The following is a 22,673-nucleotide window of genomic DNA, read 5'->3' as shown; positions in this document are numbered from 1 at the left end:
ATTACCTATATTTAATGTTGGTGCTAACAGTGTCCAGTTGAGCGCTTCCTGCCCCAAAATCTAGACCGATGATGCAGGTTCTAGATGATCTACCACAGGGGTCTCGAACTCAATTTACTGGGGTGGCATTGGAGATGAGGTCAGGCCATAACGGCCCATTTACACGAAAAGCTCCAAAAAAAGGCTTTCCACTGTTCTCAAAGACATATTTTTACACAAAATAACAAGATAAAAACAATATTAAGACCGGATAAGAAAAATAATCTGAAATTAAAAAATTACTATAGCAGATAATAAAGAAACTAAATATGCGATTGGAAAAAATATAACAAACTCAAGGGTAGAAACTCACCGAAGGTTACGTGCAAGGTGCATCAACTGTCCTTTAAGCTTCAGTTCAACAGCTTTTATTTCATGTTTCAATTCGAGTAAAACATTTTATAAGTCAATTGCAAAAAAAATGATTGATTGAATCAGCTAATTTGTTGTCATTTATAGTCACTGCAATGAAGTAGCTAGCCAATCATATTCTAGGGTAGATGTATATAGATCTTAAAACATTAGAATGTAAATCTTCCATCCTTCGTCACTGTTTTTTGGGTTGGGGGTTGGGGGGTAATGTCCATATGAAACTGTCACTAACATTAATTTCATATTAAGGCGGGGCCTGCAAATTACCCTTGGGCCGCGAGTTTGATACCCTGAATCTACCATAAGAATTGACGTTGAAGCAAACAAATAGAACCCATTCAAGGATATTGGCCCAAAAAAATAAAAAACATATATAACTTATCAGTCCGTACGATTACGATTTAAAACACAAAAATCAATATCTTTTCCCTCCTGAAGTTCCTTGCCGAAACCTGAGCTGCAAGCTATGGGTATCGCCAGCAGAAGGCAGTGTCGGTGTTCTGAAAGGGGGCGCATAATCTGTGTACTGTCATTTGAGGACAGGTGAAATGTTATATACATACATTGAGAAGATAAATGCTATATCTAGAGAGATTCAGACAATTTCCTCCTGTAAAGTCTTTAATCCTCTATAAACAAATGATATACATGTACTGTACTGTAATAGAGTTACACCACCAACATGGAGAGAGGTACCAGGACTGTACTGCAGTGTTCACTATAGCCCAGACGTGTATGAAATTCAACACTTGACCCTCACATCAGCACTTGTGTCATGATTCTTACTAAATACATTCTCACATTATCGAACAGTGGATCACGTCAGTTTTGGCCTGTGTTGGGCGCGTTACTGAAAAAAGTAACAAGATACATTTCACAAGTACTTCAGCTACCCCTCAGATTACTGATACCAAAAAGTCGCATGCTACTCTGAAAGTGACTTTTTAGTTACAAATTACTGTCAGGGTCGGGTAGGGTTACTTTAACTGGATTACTTTCAATTACTTTTGGATTACTCCAATACCAAATATGCTAATAAAAGACGAAAGAAACCAAATATGAATAAGATGACTAAATTTTGTGCAGGCTTGGGGAGTAACAGAATACATGGAAGGGCAAAAATGATGTTGGCAAGCTGTTTGGATTTATTTTCATTTTGTTTCTGTCGCATTTTATGTTAGTTTTGCCGGAGATCAAAGAGATCAAAGCCAGGAGAGAAAGCTTACCACATGTTGTGAGTCATAATTTTATTCATATTTAGTTTATTTTGTCTTTTATTAGCATATTTGGTATTGGAGTAATCCAAAAGTAATTGAAAGTAATCCAGTTAAAGTAACCCTACCCAACCCTGATTATCGTATACACTTGCATGGAAGCCCGCGGCGACATTATCACGTGCCCGTTCTAGTCAAGTCAGACTATTATTGCAACATTTCTATTTAAAAAAAAACGAATTAATCAAAAAATGGTTTTAGGGGCATTCACATTACTCTTGGTCTTATAACATATTGCATTGAGAAGTTAATGCTGGAAAAAAATTAAGAATCTTAAAGGTGGGGTGCATCATTTGAAAATGCACGTTTAAAGAAATGTTGCGATTTCTTTTTATTTGCATTTACAGTGATGTAAATTAAAAACAAAAAGTATTTAGAAATATATATACTTAAAAACCTAAAGAAAAATGTAAATATAGCACAGGGCAGAGGTAAGTGACCATTACAATTGCAGCCTCGATTTTGAGGGTAGCGAAGGAGTCCAAATTGATTTCTACATACTTAAACATGGCGGGAAAAGGAAGAGACCGTATACTTTTTGTAGTGAATGGGACGACTTGTAACATGGCGAAGACCAAAAAGATTCAGATTCAGATCTACTTTATTGTCATTCTAGTACACGTGTATACAGAACGAAATGTCGATGCATCTGACCCCCACAGTTTCCTTGAATGTACAGATATAAATAATGTTGTATTGTATTTTGGCTACGTATAGTATTTTACCATAGTGCCGATAGTGCAAGAAGAGTAGCTAACCAGATGCGCAAAATGGGCAGTCAGGTTAACAAGTCAGGTACACAGTAACATTAACACTGTAACAATAACGCTGTAATTACAAAATTACAAATTAAAAAGCTGTCCTAAGACAAAATTGTACAGAGGAGTAATGGGAGAAAGTATCATTCCACTAAGCGTGTTTGGAGGAAGAAGAATGAAGTGTACAATCCAAAGAACACCATCCCTACTGTGATTCATGGGTGGGGGGTAGCATCATGCTTTGGGTGTTTTTCTCCACATGGGACAGAACGGGTGAACAGCACTAAAGAGAGGATGACTGGGGCTGTGTAGTGTGAGATGTTGCAGAACAACCTCCTTCCCTCAGTCGTAGCTGAGTCTTCCAACACAACAACGACCCGAAGCACACAGCCAGGAAAACCAAGGAGTGGCTCCGTAAGAAGCATTTCAAGGTTTAGCATAATATATAAAATATTAAGATTCATCTTCTCAGGTGTTCAAATACTTATTTGCTTGCTATATCACACAAATAAATCGTTAAAAGAATCGTGCATTGTAGGTTCTGGATTTTTCTTTTTAGTTTATCTCTCTCACAGTGGACATGCACCAACGATGAAAATTTCAGACCCCTCCTGTCATGTCCTGCACGGTTGTCATGGCATCCAGCTAGCCCCACCCCTTAACACCGGCTGAGACGCATTGAACTGATTGTTTGTGGAGTACTTAAACGCTCCTTTTGGGACTCCCCTTTGCCAGACCATTGCTTAACCTTGAGGAAAACCTGTTCATGCCTGTTTGTTCTGAGTAATGCCTAGTTTGTAATTTTGATTACCTTTGAACCTGTTTTGTTTTGTCGTTGGTCCGTTTGTGTGTTGGACAACTTTTATTTCCTAATTAAAGTCGTCAGGCGGGACGGAAGGAAAACTGAGATCACTTGCACTCGTTTCTTGGGGTTTTTTTGGAGGGAAGGAATGACAAGGCGTAATTCTTCGATCCGTTGTTTGACGGATTGACGAGGCTTGACAGGCGAGTGAAGGCTTGACGGGAATGGTCGTGGACAGGCGTAATCGTAGTGTTGTTGGTCGGGGCTGGAGAAGAAGGACGTCGTCGAGTTCGGAAGAGTGATCAGGAGTTAGACGGGCAGGGCAGGTCGTAGGCAAATTCGGAAACGGGTGGGCAACGGAGATCAAGCAGAAGAAAACAGGAGGCAGGCAAAGAGTCGAAGGTACGGGCTTTCTGAGCAGATGGCAACAGGTAGCATAGTACAATGAGACAGCTTGTTTCTGGAAGCTGAGGATTTAAATGGACACGGTGCGCCAATCAGCTGTCCTGGCTGTTGGCGCCAAATCCTGAGCACAGGTGTTCCAGATCCGGGTGATTGTGACAAAAGTAACAGATCGTCTACGCATATGAGTTCCGACTTCCTGCTTCCCGGTCCGCTTCCTGACACCTCCATCATTTCTAAGTGGGAGAAATAGCAAAATAGAAGGGTGTTCAAATACTTATTTTCTTCACTGTACCAGGATAGGCTATGGACAGGATATGATAAAAAAAAACATGAAATTAAATGAAATGAAAAAAGTTGTACAAAACAAATATGCTAACAATGCAACGTCGGAAATACTCAACTCCCTTGAAAGAGTTCCGTCCATTTAATTCCTACCACCGCTCTCGCCCCCCTTTTCGCTTCTCTTTCACACAGCTGGTGTTACTTGCGGCATAGCAGGGGAGTCTATGGAGGCTCTGGCATATTATGTTGTGAGGATTCTATACATTGGAATGTTGAGCATCCATTTTATTACCCAACACCACGACTTTGTTATCATAAATATATATTTGTCCTCATTTTAGCTGCACTTGATCAAATGCCTGGTTTAATTGTTGCGTGTGTGTGTGTGCGTGCGTGCGTGCGTGCGTGCGTGCGTGTGTGTGTGTGTGTGTGTGTGTGTGTGTGTGTGTGTGTGTGTGTGTGTGTGTGTGTGTAAACTATGAGTGTTGTGTGGACATTTTCATTTTTTTCTGTAAAAAAGCACCATGTTCAAGTGAGAGTCCATAACACACACACTCACGGAGAAGCAAAATATGAACAGTAGCTCAAGTTAAAGACATCCCATCCAGAATGAAATTTAGCAGCTGGCTGTGATGGCAATTGAAAAAGGTGTGTTTGAGCAAGTGCAACTCCAAAATGTTATCGACAGGTATACTACCCTTACGGTCAGACGAAACAGCTTCATCTGTAAAGTGTAGGGTGGAATTCTAAAGTGTTGAATAGAATGCATCATTTTCTAATAAATTCCATGCTATTACTTCTGTATATGTGTGTGTGTGTGTGTGTACTCTATTAGAAATGAATAAGTAAAAACTGGGCATGGCAAAGTGATGGTATTTATGCTAACCACAAAGTGTAATGTGATGTTCACAAATGGGTAGTGACACTCCTGAAGAGTGTTGAATGATCCTAAATCACTTTAATTTAACCAGCCAGAAACTCTGAAGCTCTGAACCTCAAATCGGCCCTGCTGTTAATGATCTCCTTTTATAAAGTAGCTGAATACCGCAGTACCACATTTATTAGACAAGTAGTAACAACAGTAGAGCAGTTAAATCTTGTTAAAACTGCGTCACAGTGCTCATTACAGAGAAAAGTAATTGAGTTCCAGGAACGCCTATGTAACGCGTTAGTCCCAACACTGGCTTCGACTGAACGGTAAACAACGTTTCTGTTGGCAAGCACATTTACACAGTCAAGTTACACATTCACTGCACTTGCTTGATTTTGTAATAAATGTTCTACTGATGGGGGGAAATTCCAGTGGGTCTGGTGAATGAGTCCTGTGTGCATCTGTATCATAAGAGAAACTCCAAATGGAAATGCACTTGCGGGGGAAACGTTCTGTCCAAATGCTCTTCTTCACATGTCAGTGTTATGCCACTGAGGCAAAAATTTGCCATGAAGGCGTGTGGAAGAGACTTCTGACGGACGTTCTTGCCAAGCACAAGGTTGCGGGGGCACTGTCGTTTCTGAGTGTGCCTTTTCGGTATGTTCGGTCAGGGGTCTCAAACTTTTGCAGCCATTGGGATGGTAGTCTGAGCCCCCTACTTTGAGGGAAAAAATATAAAGTGTCAGTGTGTATTATTTGACCACTAGATGTTGTGCTCTTCTCCTATGCAACCAAAAATGAGTGCTAGAAATCACAAGTAAGAATGAAAATCAAGTTGCAAAGTGACCACTAACCACTATTTCTCTTCATTTTTTGCCCATCCTTTCATCTGTTTTTGTTTTTTTTGGTTGCCCGTGGCGGGAAGATGGCGGACAATTATGTCATCTCCCTATAGGTGAGGCAAGTGTTCTATAAAATGAATAGAAATTTCTTAAACTAAGTATTTCAAAACGAATTGGGAGGGGTTGTGAGGGGGGTTCATAGGTGAGCTTTTCTGTAATTGCTGTACACTGTGTATGAACCCCAAAGCATCCGTGCTCATGAAGTCATAAGACATTAATTTCAGTTCTTTTTTTGCTGAAAAAAAAGAAGTTGACCTCTCAGCCTTATTTAATGCTGAGTCACAACAGTTTCACTTTTTCCTTTACCCCGGTAAAAAAGAATGCCGTGTAAAAGTTGTTTATCATTTCCTTTAATGTCTACAAGCTTCATGGAAGTCAAACCATATTATAAGGCCATTAAAATAAGTATTACATCCTTCAAATCTACTTTCAGGAGGTTTTTGAATTAGGAACACAAAAAACACTTGTTATTATCACATGTGATAAAAGTAGAACAAGTTTCATTCTCTTTTGGTCATAATTCGTATTGAAATACACAAATAGAATAGAAATTGGAGTTCAGGAGGTTCAGGTCGGGCCCATGATCGTACCTCAACCTTGAAGACAAAACATTAAAATTCAAGCATTTTCAAGGATTCCAAACACCCTGGTCTGAATAAATAAAGGCTTTGAAGAATAAATATATTCAAATTATAGTATTTTCCCCTCAACCAGTTAACATACCTGTCAACCTGTACGTTTTTGCCGTACAAAGTACGTTCATTATGCATTTTAAGACGTGTACGACGTACAAGAAAATCTGTACGTAAAAACGCAAATTTGTCTATCACGAAACGGCAAATCAATCAAGTCAAACGAGTTCGCCGCGGTAGCCTCTATCTCGGTATCGTTTTTTTCCATTGCAAACGCAGCGAGCGGTTTGATGCTACTGTGCGCATGCGTCTGCCGCCTGGGGATTTCCCAACATGCATCATTCCTATCACACGTGAACAAAGCGAAAGCAGAGCAGTAGGCCTACATGACAACATAGTTTTTAATTTTCTTTGGATACAATCATCGAGTCGCAATGGCCGAACCTGAATTAAAACGCTGTAAGTTAAATGGATGAGGCAGGGATTGATACAAGCTTCGAAGATTGATACAAGCTTCTAGGGATTGATACAAGCTTCGAAGAAAGGTGTGGAACATTCATATTGTGTTGCTTGCAAAAAAGACGTGAAAGTAGCTGCCTCCGGTTTCTATGATTTAAAGACGCATTTTGATACAAAGAGCCACGCCAAAAACGTAGAAGTCTGTCAAACATATCGCTCAATGGATGTTCATTTTGCTCCTTCAACCATCAAAAGATATGCTCATGTCAGCAAAGAAGGCAACAATGGCATACTATAGAACACTGTAGTAAGTAGATAGATAGATAGATAGATAGATAGATAGATAGATAGATAGATAGATAGATAGATAGATAGATAGATAGATAGATAGATAGATAGATAGATAGATAGATAGATAGATAGATAGATAGATAGATAGATACTTTATTCATCCCCGGGGGGAAATTCACATTTCCAGCAGCATCCCTGAGCTGAGAACAGTACAATAATAAAGCAAAAAGAATACAATATACAAATACCCAGTGTGATGTGCAAATGCCCACTGTAGCGTGTTATATAGAATATCTAAATAGTGCTACACAGAATACATATTGCAATAAAATTCGGTAATATGCAATGTAGGTGGTGTGGTTTAATGTGGGCTTTTACTCTGCGGGGTAAAGTTGAAGAGCCTCATGGCATGAGGAAGAAAAGATCTCTTTAGTCTGTCCGTAGTACAGGACAGTGACAGCAGTCTGTCGCTGAAACTGCTCTTCTGTCTGGAGATAATGCTGTGTAGTGGATGCTATGGATTGTCCATGATTGACCGCAGCTTTTCCAGTGCCTGTCTCTCAGCTACTGTTGTTAGGCTGTCCAGCTCTTTGCCCACAACAGAGCTCGCTTTCCTAGCCAGTTTATTGAGACGAGAGGCATCCTTCTTCTCGACGCTGCCTCCCCAACACGCTGTCGCATAGAAGAGGGCGCTTGCCACAACTGTCTCATAGAATATTTTCAGGAGCTTTTTGCAGATTTTGAAGGAGGCCAGCCTTCTGAGGAAGTAAACTCTGCTTTGCCCTTTCCCACATAGAGCTTCTGTGTTGGCAGTCCAGTCCAGTTTGTTGTCCAGCTGCCACCCAGGTATTTGTAGGTCTGAACAAATTCCACACATTCTCCTTTGATGGTTACAGGAACCGGGTGAGTTCTGGTTCTCCTGAAGTTCACCACCATCTCCCTGGTCTTGGTGGTGTTCGGGTGCAGGTGGTTTGCGTCGCTCCATCGGACAAAGTCCTGAATCAATTTCCTGTACTCCTCCTCCTGCCCATTTCTGATACATCCCACGATCGCAGTGTCGTCAGCAAACTTTTGCACATGGCAGGACTCAGAGTTGTACTTAAAGTCCGATGTATACAGAGTGAGCAACACTTGTAATTTCATCATTTATTAAGAATATGTACAGAATGATATAAACAAACACATAAAATGACCGGCATTTATATAGCGCTTTTCAAGTCAATGACTTCCCTAAGCGCTTTTCAATGTGCTACACATTTCCCAATAGCGGCCGTGCAGCCATGTAAGGCACTAACCTGCTTATTGGAGGGATTAGGGGTTCAGTGTCTTAACCAAGGACACTTCGACATGTAACACGGAGGAGCCGGGATTTGAACTGTGATCTCTTGATCCCAAGACGAGCGCTCTACCTCCTGAGCCCCATATGTACTATATGACATGTTAAACTACATAAATAAACACGTTTGAAACAAAATATGGTGTAAGATTATTTTGTAAAGGAAAATACGACAGTTTGTAAGGGCATGGAGCCGTGGAAGTTGACAGGTATGCAATTAATGATGCTGCAAGTGAATTGCAAGAAGCAATGTACTATACACAACAACAGCAGGGGACGGTGTCGGTTTTGCCATTGGATGTCGGCAAGGAGTGCGCATGCGCAGAAACTCATCCGCCGCTGTCAACTGAGGACACGTGAGGCGACTACATATGGTCAGGTTATTCTCGCGCGGTGTCATTTATTTGTCTTTTCACGAAAGCACAACGTCAAAATATTGGTTTTGCTGGTATTGTTAAACCAGCTTGAAAAGTGGAGTCCGGCGGGGGCAATGAAAGGGTCCTCTGTCGGCTTCTCTTAAACCTCTGGAGTGCATCGAGTTCACTTGGCCGTAAAAGACGGACCAACAAGAACAGGGTTCCGTATAAATCATAACTAAGCTACAGTATATAGCCCCCTTTAGTGTTTCACTCTAGAAAATAATGTCTGCGTCTTTAAAGCAATACGCTGTTTCCAAAACGCGCCGTGATGCCAGGCGTCCCCGCCAATTGCTCGCGTGAGCCGACTTTCACTTCCTGCGCGGGAGGCCAGGCAGCGGGCACTCCGAGGACGAGAGTGGCGGAGGGAGGAGCGCGACGGGCGGCTACGGAGGATCCAAGAGAGCCGATAAAGAGGACAGAAGGAGGGCACGACCGACGTGGCCTCGATTGGTTTTCAAACCTAACTTCCTTTGTTGTCATCGCTGGCTGGCAGTTCATGGACTAGCTACATCTATTCAGGTAAACAAAAACTGTATTTTTGGGGTTGTTGCTGTACTTTATGTCCGTGACGCAATACATATGCGTCTCTTAATGTGCTGACATGACACTGCAGTGATGCGTTCAAGTTTTAAAAGCCATTTCCTTATGTTTCCCACTGTACTTTTTTATTCATATACGACAAGCAGTGAAAGTGTTTCACACGCCCACCTTTTAAAGTGATTCCCAAATTCTAAAACATACAAAATGTATGGAAATAGTACTGCATGTGTAATGTGCATAATATCTCTCTATAGATATGTTGCATAGGTATTTTCTCATTATTGACCGAGATAATGCATTTTGAAGACAGTCTGTCTCCTCTTTGACTTCCTGAACTTTGACGTCATGTGAAGCGCACCAGCACCCGAGCAAGCCAGTCACCCGATTGGTTTATACATGTTAGCTAGTTGAAAAGGTTTTGAGTGTTTTAAGCAAAGTTTTTGTAGTTTTTGTGCAGAATCCCTAGGTGTTGTGTCGCAGATGGGTGCAGCAAATGGCGAGCAGTCAAAATGGGGCGAACTTGCAAAAATAACACACAGAGATAACAGGGGCTGAACCAGCCAGGACACGGCAGGATGATTGAATGATGACTGCGTCCTCTTCTCTGCTATCTTCCTGGAACTTCCTCCTCGTCTAAACTCTGAACTCTGACGGTGACACGAAGAGAATGCTGGGAGCATGAATGCACATTGGATTGCTAGGCAGATTTTAAGCAATAGCCAGTTTCTCTGCATTCAGGCAACTCTGGGAGCTACAAATAGCAGTGCGTACTGTACTGTAGTTTTGACTTTGTATTCTGAAACTCGTTTGTAACTAGAGGCAATGTTTTCCTGTTCAGGTACTTCGTAACCCGAAACTTTCATCTGCAGAATTATTTTTGAGTAGAGGTATATCATTCAGTCTGTTTAGTTTCGTTCCTGTGAATCCTATCATGTTATCTTCGTCAGGGCAACTTTAGTAGTGGTGGCCATGCCAGAGGGATAGGTATCTGTTTACATTGTTACCTTTGACTGTGATTGGGTAGGTGATCTGGTTTGGTATTGACCCTTTGTGCCCACGTGACGAAGGACTGACGGCATTAAACCACAGTAAACATTATTCTCAGTGGGTAAGGCTAGTAGACAACAACAGTATTAGCAATGACTAGTTTAACGAACATTGTGCAGCTGTCAGATGGGGTGGATCTCCTTGTTGGAAAGCACAAAGAGCAGTATTTAGAGAAAGGAAAGCAGGGCTAGTTACCGACCCATACCTTTTTCCTTCTGACATATTCACAGATTTAACTAAAACGTCCAGTCTTCCTGACTTAAGTCCACAAGATCTGTACCAATATATTGCAAATGGAATATCCCTATACACCGGCGGTGATCTAAAAGCCTATGAAAGTCTGGAGGCTTACCTATTCTTCATAGCTGGTTCGGTTACCGATACCGGCGCCCTGTACGGCTGCGGCTGCATCTGCTCCCAACAGTTTCTCTTATTTTGGTCAAAAACCCCAGTCTTCGACTCAGTTTTTGAGGGCGAACAAAGACAATTCTAACTGTAGATTAATATACGATCGAAGTTTTTTGCTGGATATGCGAACATCCAGAAATCCAACGCTCATTTCTACGATCACTCTGGAGTGTTTACTTAGCCTCGGAGTGCTACGTCAACAAGACCCAGCGGCCTACAAAGCAGCGAAGAAAAGTGGAAAGAGGAAGTGCTGTGACCGGGGGAGGAAACGAGGTTGTCGGGCCGGGCTAACGGCTAGGCTGAAGGCTAAACCCTTCAAAACGCCTCTCCCATCTATTTTCCTCTCCAACGTTCGCTCCCTGGACAACAAACTGGACCATTTACAAGTGGAACTTACATCGAACCGCGAGATGACGAACTTCTGACGGAGACATGGCTAAACTCATCTATCCCGGATGACGCTGTTAGCATTGTGGGGCTAACTGCTTTCCGCGCTGATAGAAGCGGCGAACTCACCGGTAAGAGCAGGGGTGGCGGACTATGCATTTATACAAACAACAACTGGTGTAGAAATGCTAAGATAATCTCGAATCACTGCTCATGAAACATTGAACTTTTGACGGTGATCTGCAGACCCTACTACCTACCGAGGGAGTTTAGTGCTACCATCATTACTGCCGTGTACGTGCCACCCAGCGCTAATACTAAGGAGGCAATGGACGTTCTCTACCGAACTGTGAGTGAACTGCAGCATGCTTACACCGAGTGCATTTTCATTGCGGCGGGGGACTTTAACCAGGCCAACATGAAAACAGTTCTCCCGCATTTCCACCAGCATGTCAACTTTGCTACAAGAGGTAGGAACACATTAGACTTGGCCTACACAAATATCAGAGGAGCATACAGAGCAGCCCCCCGCCCCCACCTTGGCTCATCAGATCACCTTTCTGTTATGCTAATTCCTGCATACAAGCCCCTGCTGACCAGAGAAAAACCTACAGTGAAGCAGGTGAGGGTGTGGACTGAGGGGGCAATGGAGGCACTACAGGACTGCTTTGAATGCACAGATTGGGACATGTTTAAATCGGCTGCCACTTACAACAACAAAATAAATATTGATGAGTACGCCATGTCTGTGTCAGCCTACATCAGTAAATGCGCAGAAGACGTCAGCAATACCAAAACCATCTGCACCCGTGCCAATCAGAAGCCCTGGATGACTGCTGAGATACGCAAACTGCTAAAGGTACGGAACCTTGCCTTTAAATCTGGTGACGAGGAGGCGCTGAGATCAGCGAGGGCTAACCTGAACCGTGCTATCAGACTAGCAAAGCGATCGCACAGTCAAAAAATCCAGGACCGTTTCCTCACCACAACCAACACCAGGGATAAGTGGAAAGGCATCCAGGCCATCACCAGATACAAGCCAACCACCGCCCCTGTGCAGGACACTAGCATGGACTTTCTGAATGACCTCAACAACTTCTTTGGGAGGTTCGAGGCACAAAATGGCACCCCTGCAGCGAAAGCGGTTCCAAATCAGGACGAAAGAGCGCTCCACCTGGACTCAACTGACGTGAGGAAGACCCCGAGAAGGGTCAACACACGGAAGGCTCCAGGCCCGGACAACATTCCAGGGCGGGTCCTTAGGGAGTGCGCCGATCAGCTGGCTTGTATACTAACAGACATTTTCAACACCTCGCTAGACCAAGCCACAGTACCATCATGCTTTAAGATTGCCACCATCATCCCAGTGCCAAAGAAACCCCAGATCTTATCATTCAACGATTACCGGCCCGTTGCACTGACTCCCATCATAATGAAGTGCTTTGAGAGACTGGTTAAAGAGCACATCACCTCCAGTCTCCCCTCCTCACTCGACCCCTTTCAGTTTGCCTACCGGACAAACCGCTCCACCGGGGATGCCATCTCCTCTGCGCTTCACCTGAGCCTGACACACCTAGAGGAGAAGAACACCCATGTGCGGATGCTGTTCCTGGACTTCAGTTCAGCATTCAACACCATCATCCCACAACACCTGGTAGACAAAATGAGACTCCTGGGTTTCAACACCCTCCTGCGGAACTGGCTGCTGGACTTCCTCACTGACAGACCCCAGTCAGTGCGGATTGGTCAGAACATCTCCGATGTCATCAACCTCAGCACGGGCTCCCCCCAAGGCTGTGTCCTGAGCCCCTTGCTGTTCACCCTGATGACACACGACTGCGTCCCTAGGTCCGCCACAAACCACATCGTGAAGTTTGCGGAAGACACAACAGTGGTGGGCCTCATCAGGGACGACAACGACCTGGCCTACAGAGAGGAGGTGGAGCAGTTGGTGGGCTGGTGCAGGGACAACAGCCTGGTCCTGAATGTTGACAAAACTAAAGAGATCATTGTCGACTTCAGAAAAAAACAGCCCAACCATGCCCCACTTTTCATCAACAACAAGGCTGTGGAGGTTGTCGGCAGCATCAAGTTCCTAGGGGTGCACATCACAAACAAACTCACCTGGTCCGTGAACACTGCATCACTGGTTAAGAGGGCACAGCAGCGCCTGTACTTCCTGCGGAGGATGAGGAGAGCCCGCCTGCCCCCACCCTCCCTCATCACATTCTACAGGGGCACCATAGAGAGTATCCTGACCAGCTGTATCTCTGTGTGGTGTGGAGGCTGCAGCGCTACCGACTGGGGTAGTGTGAGGAGGATGACGAGGACAGCAGAGAAAATCATCGGGACTTCTCTTCCCTCCATTCAGGACATTGGCCAGAAGCGCTGCCTATCCCAAGCTAAGAACATTATCAGGGACCCCTCTCACCCCCATCATGGACTGTTCACTCTGCTAGCCTCTGGGAAGAGGTACTGCAGTGTGCGGTGCAGGACCACCAGGTTCCACAATAGTCTGGTCCCCCTGGCCATTAGACTGTTAAATGGTCACTCAAACACATAGTAAATCTAAACTGCTGCTAATCTGTACATCTGTGGGTTCTGTTTGACTTTTCGCACTACTGGCAGTTCTGTATAGCTAGCCACTCCTTGCACATCTGTTTCTCTGCACTATTGTACTTACAGTGTTATTGTTACAGTGTTATTGTTCTGTTTACCTGACTGTTTACCTGACTGCCCATCTTGCACATCTGGTTGGCTACTCCTCTTGCACTATTTGCGCTACTGTAAAATACTATACATAGCCATAATTATTTAGTATATTATTAGCACTCAATACTACAACTCAATACAACATTTTATTTATATCTGTACATTCAAGGAAACTGTGCGGGTCAGATGTATCGACATTTCGTTCTGTATACACGTGTACTAGAATGACAATAAAGTAAATCTGAATCTGAATCTGAAAATCTGAATCTGAAATATCGCTTTGCCACGATGAAAAAAGAATGTTAACAAATGCCATGGCTTACTTGAAATATATCCTCTGGTCTCAATTGACAAAGATTCATTTATTTGGCTCAGATGGTATGAAACGTGTGGCGGCAACCAGGTGCGGAGTACAAACATGTTTGTGTCGTGCCTTAGAGTCAAGCATGGTGTTGGCAATGTCATGGTTTGGGGCTGTATGAGTGCAACTGGGACTGGGGAGTTGCATTTCAGTGAGGAAAACGTGAACTCAAGCTTGTACTGTGAAATACTGGCGCAAGAAATGGTCCCACCAGAAACTGGGTTGCAGGGTAATGTTCTAGCCTAACAATGACCCTAAATACACTTCTAAGACGCCCAAGGCTTTTCTAAAAGGGGTAGAGGGGATGAACTGGCCAAGCATGTCTCTGGATCTAAATCCAATAGAACACCTTTGGGGCAATTTCAAGCTGAAGGAGGAGAAGCACAAGATCTTGAATATCCCCGAGGTCAATAAAGGAGGAGTGGAAGAGCATTCCTATGGCAATTTATGAGGCTTTAGTGAAATCCGTGGCCAGGAGGATTAAAGTGGCTCTGCAAAGTAATGGTGGCCACACAAAATATTGAACTTCAGGAACTTTTACTTAAAGGTGTACTCACTTTGTTACCAGAGGCTTAGCTACTAATGGCTATATTTTGAGTTTTTTTTTTAGGGTAGAAATAAATATACACTGCTATATAAGCTTTACACAGACTACCTTTTATTGTGTCCAAGCAATGTTTCTTCATTGTTGTTCAACTAAACATAATCATCTGCGGAAATGTAAGGGATGTAATCACTTTTCTGACATACTGTTTCATAAATGCGCTGATTAAGGCTGCAATCATGACTTGACGTCAGGAGATGGCGGCAGAGAGTAACAAAGTTCTAAATTCTGCACAGCTCCTTTAAAGCTGTAAACAGTTGCTCATATTTTAATTTTGTGAAAATAGTTTGTGAATGGCATCCCTTGAACAAGCAGGCAACCAAGAAAAATAAAAACTTTTTTTTTGCTGCAGATATGTTTTTATCAGATCAGGGAAATAATGAACTTAATAAATGAATAGACAGTTGAGACAGAATATAGAGAAGAGGTGCACCAGCTCTCTTGCACCTTCTGTCATATCTGTGCACACCACTGTGCATTCTATATAATTTGAAGCACTTTGATTCGTTGAGGGGCCGTAGGAATTTTGATTTGCGATAGTTTGAGGCTTTTTTCTTGTTATTTTTAATGTGAGAGACTACACTAAATGTTATCCAAAGCAGACACAGAGGCGACTTTCATGTTTATGATTACCACAAGCACATGCACTAACAGACAATAGCTCGCACACACGTGAAAAAGTTCATGTGCTTGCTTGTTTCCTTTCTTGCTAAAGCTTCCATTGCCTTGGCGCTCCTCCAGAGGGTCGTGACGGCTCTCGGCAGCTGTATTTGTGCCTGTTATATGCGTGTGTGCGCACTAGCTGTGTCCCGGGATGCCCTTCCTCCATAGGCCTTGCACTATACAGCATTCCAGGAGGGGGCCCGGGGAGGGGAGGAGGGTGAAAAAGGGGGGGTGTCAAGGAGAGAGAACGGCAGCACTTTTCAATCCCATTTGAGGCTTCAGAGCGCTTGTGAGAAGCACATAAACAGTTGAAAAAAATTCCACTGCACTTGTCTGCCCGACGACATAAATTATCATTTCCTCCATTAAAAAAATGCTAGTCTTCTTTTATGATTTTTTCAGCTCTTCTCTTTCCACACAAGGCATCATTATTACTGTTTTTGTTTATTTTGTTTTGTTGGGTTCCGTTGGGCTTGTAACCTATGGGCCACATTGGCGAAATACATTTGCCCACGTAGTTTAAACCAATAGTTGGCAACCTTTTTTGTACTACAGATTGGTTTGGTGTCTGAATATATTCTCGCAGCCCGGTGTTCTGTGGAATGGTCCTACCTTGTCGAGCCATCCTACTATCTCTCGGCTGATCTGACAGTAATTTTGTCTTCTTTATAATCAATTAAAACCAACACTGAAACTCAGAATTATTGAAAACAGAACCTTTACTGATGATATAAAATGAGAGTTCGCATTAGGGCTGCAGGATTAACTGAAATCTAATTGATATTGGAATAGAATAGAATTTACTTTTATTGTCATTCTTTGTAACCATGGACACAGAACAAAATGTCGATACACCTGACCCGTATAGTTAAACTGTAGCGAGCTGATGCAGCTGCAGCCAAACAGGGCGCTGCCATTTTAGATGTGTTGGGAGTCATTAGGTGACCAAACCCCCCAATTCCAACCCTTAATGCCGAGCGCCAAGCAGGGAGGCAATGAGTACCAATGTCAATGTCTCAGGTATGCCTCGGCCGAGGCTGGAACCAGCGACCTAGTTTTGGAGCGGGTGCCCTACCATCTAGGCTACCAAGCTGGTAGCAATGTGAGGTAGTGCGATAGTTTAACCGCAAAACACTGTATTTTTTTTTTTTTAAGGATTTATAGCTCCAAATTGTTATTTGAGCAATGGAGTGTTAGGCCAACAAGAATTCTCACATTTCGGGGTTTAATAGAGCCATCCAATCAGAAGCAAGTTTTAATGGCATCAGCCAATAAAGGCGTGGCAAAGTTTGCAAGAGGTGTGTGCACAAATTTCATAGGCTATTGTAATCGCTCAGTCAAGCTGCAAGACGCGCAACTGGCCACCAAAAGCAAGACCACAGCTCTGACTTCAGCTACTCATTACAGTGAAAATGAATTGATCAATTAAATGGGACTCTGAAGAAAATCAGAAGAGCGCAGGGAAAAGTTGATCACCAGCGTGTGTTCCGTGGATTTTTATCACGTCTGGGGAATTGATTGAGGCGGTGTTAAAAGGGAAAACTAACAACATCAAATAAAACTAAATAAAAATGAAAATCTTCAGTACTCATCATTTTCAATTGAATGTATCTTTGCTTTCAAAAGGCACATTTGATGGGTAGGACAAAAACTTGCACATATCCCGAGAAATCGCTATCGTGGTTATTGGGGTTTGGTTGTACGTCTCAATGTACAGGAACACCCGCCTAATAATAACAATAACCACAATAATAAAAACAAGCCCAAATACTATGTAATCACTAGAACTCTAGGGATCTATATTACCGTACATAGGAAAAGGCGTTAGATTTCATCTCATTATCACACTATTTACTCATGGTACCATGTTTACAACATCGTTTTGGCCGAACTCTTTCCCATAATTTTCCATAATTACATTGTACAGCGTGGCACCGTTAATAAAAAAAAGTGATAATTACATGAAATAGAATGCATTTTGCCTCGTCATCTACAACTCTAGTAGCCTAATGGTTAGGATTCGGCGCTCTCACTGTCGTGATTCAGGTTTGATTCTCGTCACATCCAATGCTGAGAAAATGAGGTCAGCGATATTTGTTAACTGAACAATCTTTGCTTATGGACAACTGTAAAACCTCGGTATAACACTCACCCAATCCATGAGTTAAAATGTGTATATTCACTGTATAAGCAAAACAAAACTCGCCAAAGTTTTTACATGGTATCGGAAACACTGACTCCTCGTGGTCACGTCAAGTTCGGGCCATGCAGTGTTCTTTTCATTTTCTAAGAGTAAATCATAAGAGGTACTTGGCACTCAAGGAGTTAATGGGGGTACATAAAATATATTTTAATGGGAAATATGAACATTCAACAAAAAATAAATAATTTAGAAAGAGAAACAGCAAATAATAAAACACAAATGTTCCACAGCCCAGTGTTGGTGTAGCAGTCCCTCTGCGCTTACGGTCTTGTAAACAATCCATTTTTATCCAACAATATACAATGCCCAAAGATGCCATGAAACACACTTACTGCTGGTACTTTATGTGGCATTTAGAAGCAGGATTTATAAAGAATGGCGTTGAGTAGATTTTTGATGTTTTCTTTCAAACTCACACCATCTCCAGTGTCTGAAACTCATGACAAAAAGTTACCAGACACCAGGGCAGACAACTCTGAAAAGTTGCCTGCCCGGCCATAAAGTTGCCTGCCCCATTTTTCACAACTTAACACAATAAGACGACTAATCGCAAAAAACAACAACATTGTTGCAAAGTATTAAGGATTGATAATCAGAATATATAACAGAACAATACTTATAAATCTAGTCATAACATTCATTGCATGGATATGACATCGCTGTTTTCCATCTGCCATCAGTATGTACCTGTATTTACTCATCTTCATTCATGCAATGTTCAGGTTGCGTCGTCTGCTACAGGCCACGTGAACTCCTCTTTCCACGATGCTTTTAATGTAAGTTTACGTTTTGTAGCGTCATAAATTTCGTTAGCTTCTTTCGAATATTTCTTTTAGGGTTGAGGTTTTGGCTTGATTCCTAACCACTTATCGATTTTTCTTGTGTTCTCTGTGCGTGTACTTTGGAAAATAATATGCAAATGCACGACCTTATATAACGCTCTGGAAAGTCCGGAAGCACAAAGTTATTCGATGCAGGCTTCTGATCGGCTGCCGAGTATGCAAATTGCCAAACAAACTGAAATTCAGAAATTTCCAAACCGAACGAAGATTTCGAAATCAGAATAAAGCAAACGTTTGATTTGAAAAAAAGAAAGGAAAAAAAACCCTAAAGTTTTTCTTAAAAAGTTGTTGGCCCCCCCGGGCAGAGACATTGTGTAAGTTGTACGGCCGACGTAAAAGATGAACGCCCCGGCCAACCGGGCAGAAGTTTTCAGACACTGCCATCTCATATAGTTTTGTGCTACCTTTCGTTGCACCTTTTGTTAAACTTAAGTGATATGATTGATAATCCTTTACCCAAGATACAAGGGAATTTCATGTATCATAAGCATAGGTGAGAATTTTACTCATGAACTAAATGGGCCCTCCCTGATTAATGTGAATGTTTGCCTATCATCTCTTTTCTGAGCCGCAGTGCTGACTCACCATATATGGCATGCGGGTGGAAGGCTCATTTTCTTGTATTCCATTGCCATGTGTGTCGTTTTGCATGTTGGTATTGGTATGGGGTGTGTGTGTGCATGGGTGCATGCACGAGTGTGTTGGGGCTTGTCGCTGGCTATGAGTCAACTGTGAAATCTTCCCACTCGTCTTTGTTTTCAGTCAGCATCATAGCAAACAGTATAGCTATGAATCTCTCCTTTGGAGGTGTTGGCTGAAATGTGTTCTTCCTCTGCATGCATTCATTCCTCCCAGGTGCCAAATGTTTCAGCAACAATGGGATCTCATTAGGTTGTGCAAGTGTACCTTTAAGTTGCATTTGAGTGTTTTTGCTGTGTCATTGTTAAAGCAAAACTGAATGACTTTTCAACATTGCTATAGCTTCAGGAAAACAGATTTACAATGGTGCATTTTGTCATGATGTAGCCTGCTTCTATTAATTAGGGATCGACCGATATGGGTTTTATTATTAGTATTAATAGGAGTGCGATAACCAATATTTGGAGCTGATATTCATTTGCTGTAAAAGCTTAAAAATTGGGGTAAGAAATGTTTAATAACGTAAACAGAAACAAAAAATGTTTATTATGAATTCAAATAAAACCTGGAACCTTTTACAGATAAAAAAATAAAATTTCAACACACCTAACATGGCTTATCTTTCACTTAAACCAAAAACTAACAGTGCAAAAAATACAATTGCAGCAACTCTTATCAAGGTACATAAAAATTGAAATAGCCCCCTTGAAACCTTTTACAGTAAATTGGAATTTCAACTCAACTAACAGGACTAATCATTCGTTAAACCAGAAACTAACAGTGCAGGACAAAAAATTAGTAGTAGGAGCAGCAGAGGAAGAGTCTCGGTTGCATGAGACTTAATAATCAGCTCGTCGGTTGGATAAAAATGCCGATACTGATATCCATCAAATCAATAAACATCTGTGCTGATTATCGGGCTGCCCAAATATTGGTTGACCTCTAGTTTTCATAAGATGACTCAAAAACTACGCTGCTTTGAAAAACATATTGATTATCTTATTTGAGGCTCTAGTGTTAATTAGTGCTGTCATGGTAGAAGAAGAACAAGTAAATGAAACTATTTTTAACAAATGATTCCATGGAATTTTATTTCCTTCATTGAATCTGCCTACCCTGCATCATATAAATGAGTTACTGCAAAACCCACTCTTTCGACTGGCTAATTCAAAGAATAGCAATTTTTTAATGATAAATATGGGCCTAGCTTTGTATGCTTGGCTATCTTTTCAGCCAAAATTAATCGAAAAAAGTTGCAATTAATTGAAAAGAGTAATATTTTTTTTTCATCTAATACTTTGCTTTTGCTCCAATTTTATCAGGGTTCATACGGGCGCTTGAAATCCTTAAATATACTTGATTTTTAATGTCTTTTCAGAGATTGAAAAGTGCTTGAATGTTGGGTGAAGTGCTTGTAAATGCTTGTTGCCATGTTTCTCAACAAGTCTGTTTAAAATGACCCTGACTCTGCTCTCAGGTGTATTGGCTTTTCTTCTTCCCCATTGAACAAATACAGCTGGGGTTAGTTTGTATGGCATTTTCATATGAATCATCATCGTCCCCTACGTTTTGCCCTCAAGAGGACAAGTGCATGCTACACCTAAACACGGCACTATGAAAGTTGTATTTGTGCAAGGATACGCTTCGATTATGGACATTTATTATGGGCCATGCAAAAAAATTAAGGTAGTGTTTCCCAGTGGTGAATTGGAATGGGAAGAACTTCCCGCTTCTGAACATATTCCTGTCATTTTTATCCAACACCTATATGCGGAGCAATTTGTCTGAGAAATCTTTACGGAGATATACAGATATATTCGCCATTGACTCGAGATCTAAAAATAATGTCTTGATAAATGCACACGCAAGATTGAAAATCGTATATGTACAGTAAATCGCAAATATAATTGTGGCTTTTGCAAAATACATGGTTTCTTATTTAATAGTACTTGAGAAATTTGAAAATTATCTTTGAAAGTCCTTTAAAAGTGCTTGAATCTGGCCATGTAAATATGTGCAAGCCCTGGATTAAGAAATGTGACCTTAAGACGCATTTGGGTTGTCAGGTGCTAAATTGTACCTACTTTGTACTACTGGTAGGCCCAACCAGGAAAATAGTTACTACTTTGATATAATTTTTAATAAAGTGGGGATTAAAAATAATTTCCAAAACTTTGTTAAAGGTGACAAATATCCAAATAATACAAAATAAACCACATTCACCAAGCATGAAGCTAACCCTGGTAGCCGTTCAGTGACTTAACACGTAACAATGGGTCAGATGTAATGGCTCATGAAGGACAGGTCCTTTTTAGTATTGTCATACAAGTTTCTCTAAAATTGTTATTTCTTGGATAGCCACTAGGACTTGCTGGTTTGCTTTGTTGCTGACATACTGGAAATATTGGGAGGAAGTAATGTATGAAAGAAAGTGTCAATACTTTTTACAACCTGATTTCTTCGTATTCCTCCTTATTTATTTCTTATTCCAGGTTGCACAATTTGCTGTCACCAAATTTTATGACAGGCTTTACTTATTTCCTTTTTCTTTGTTTTTTAATTGAGGTAAGACGGCACACTTGGGTATTGCTTCCTACACCTTTCTGTGGACTGTATGTTTGCAAGTTCATCAAATAGGCGGACGCATGTGCCAGGATAATACAGTTACTAATGATTGGGGTTACTGCAATCTTGTATATTTATTTTAATCCTCACTCGTAATAGTCTCCAATTTACTTCATTTTCTTTTTGTTTGTTCTGTTTGGAAAAATGGGCTCAGCAAAAACATATTAGGCCATTTGGCCAAAACTATGTCCATGCGCCTGTTCACCTGTCAACTTGTGACGTAGCTTGCTGTGTGTATTTAAGTGTCGTTGCTCGTGTTTGTGTCAACTGCCGTTCTACATGTATACGTGTTACATGTACTATGGGGGTTCCATTACCAAAATTCTGTCTTAGTTAAAATGACCGTCCATTAGTGCAAAATTGTGCCAACATGAAATCTACACGAAAATGTAACATGTGCACACATCCAACGAAAGTTGACGTTGATACAGGCAACAACATTTAACATACGCACTAAGCAACATCTCGCAGCACTCATGGAAGACACATATTGTCAAACTACACAATGGCAGATTTTGAAACTTTTAGCACAAATGGAACCCCATAAGCAAAAAAGTTATTGGGAATGGTGTTCCATTAGTGCCATAACCCTGTCTTTATGCCTAATGATATGTTGTTGTACATGTGAACACGTACTATGGGGTTACATTAGGGCCAAAACTCGGTCCATGTACATTTTGACTCTGGGGTTCCATCAGTGCCAAAATGCGGTCTATGTGCCAATTGACTATAGCAGTCATGTCAAACATATGGCACACAAGCGGGATCCAGCCCATTGGACGATTTAATCCAGCCTGCCA

The 22,673-nt window shown here is 41.7% G+C and overlaps 1 protein-coding gene across 1 annotated transcript in view; it reads left to right on the top strand.

The window, feature by feature from the left end:
* The first annotated feature begins 8,789 nt into the window (after positions 1-8,789).
* nacc2 (NACC family member 2) overlaps positions 8,790-22,673 on the top strand; it is a 68,197-nt gene continuing 54,313 nt past the window's right edge. Inside the window, exon 1 of the mRNA XM_088356102.1 lies at positions 8,790-9,361. The gene's annotated coding sequence lies outside the window, so the exon portion shown is untranslated. The remainder of the gene's footprint in view (positions 9,362-22,673) is intronic.

Source organism: Urocampus carinirostris, chromosome 16, assembly GCF_059441175.1.
Source record: "Urocampus carinirostris isolate Australia breed hairy pipefish chromosome 16, RoL_Ucar_1.0, whole genome shotgun sequence".
NCBI classification, from domain to species: Eukaryota; Metazoa; Chordata; class Actinopteri; order Syngnathiformes; family Syngnathidae; genus Urocampus; species Urocampus carinirostris.
This window is presented reverse-complemented; position numbering and strand designations above follow the sequence as displayed.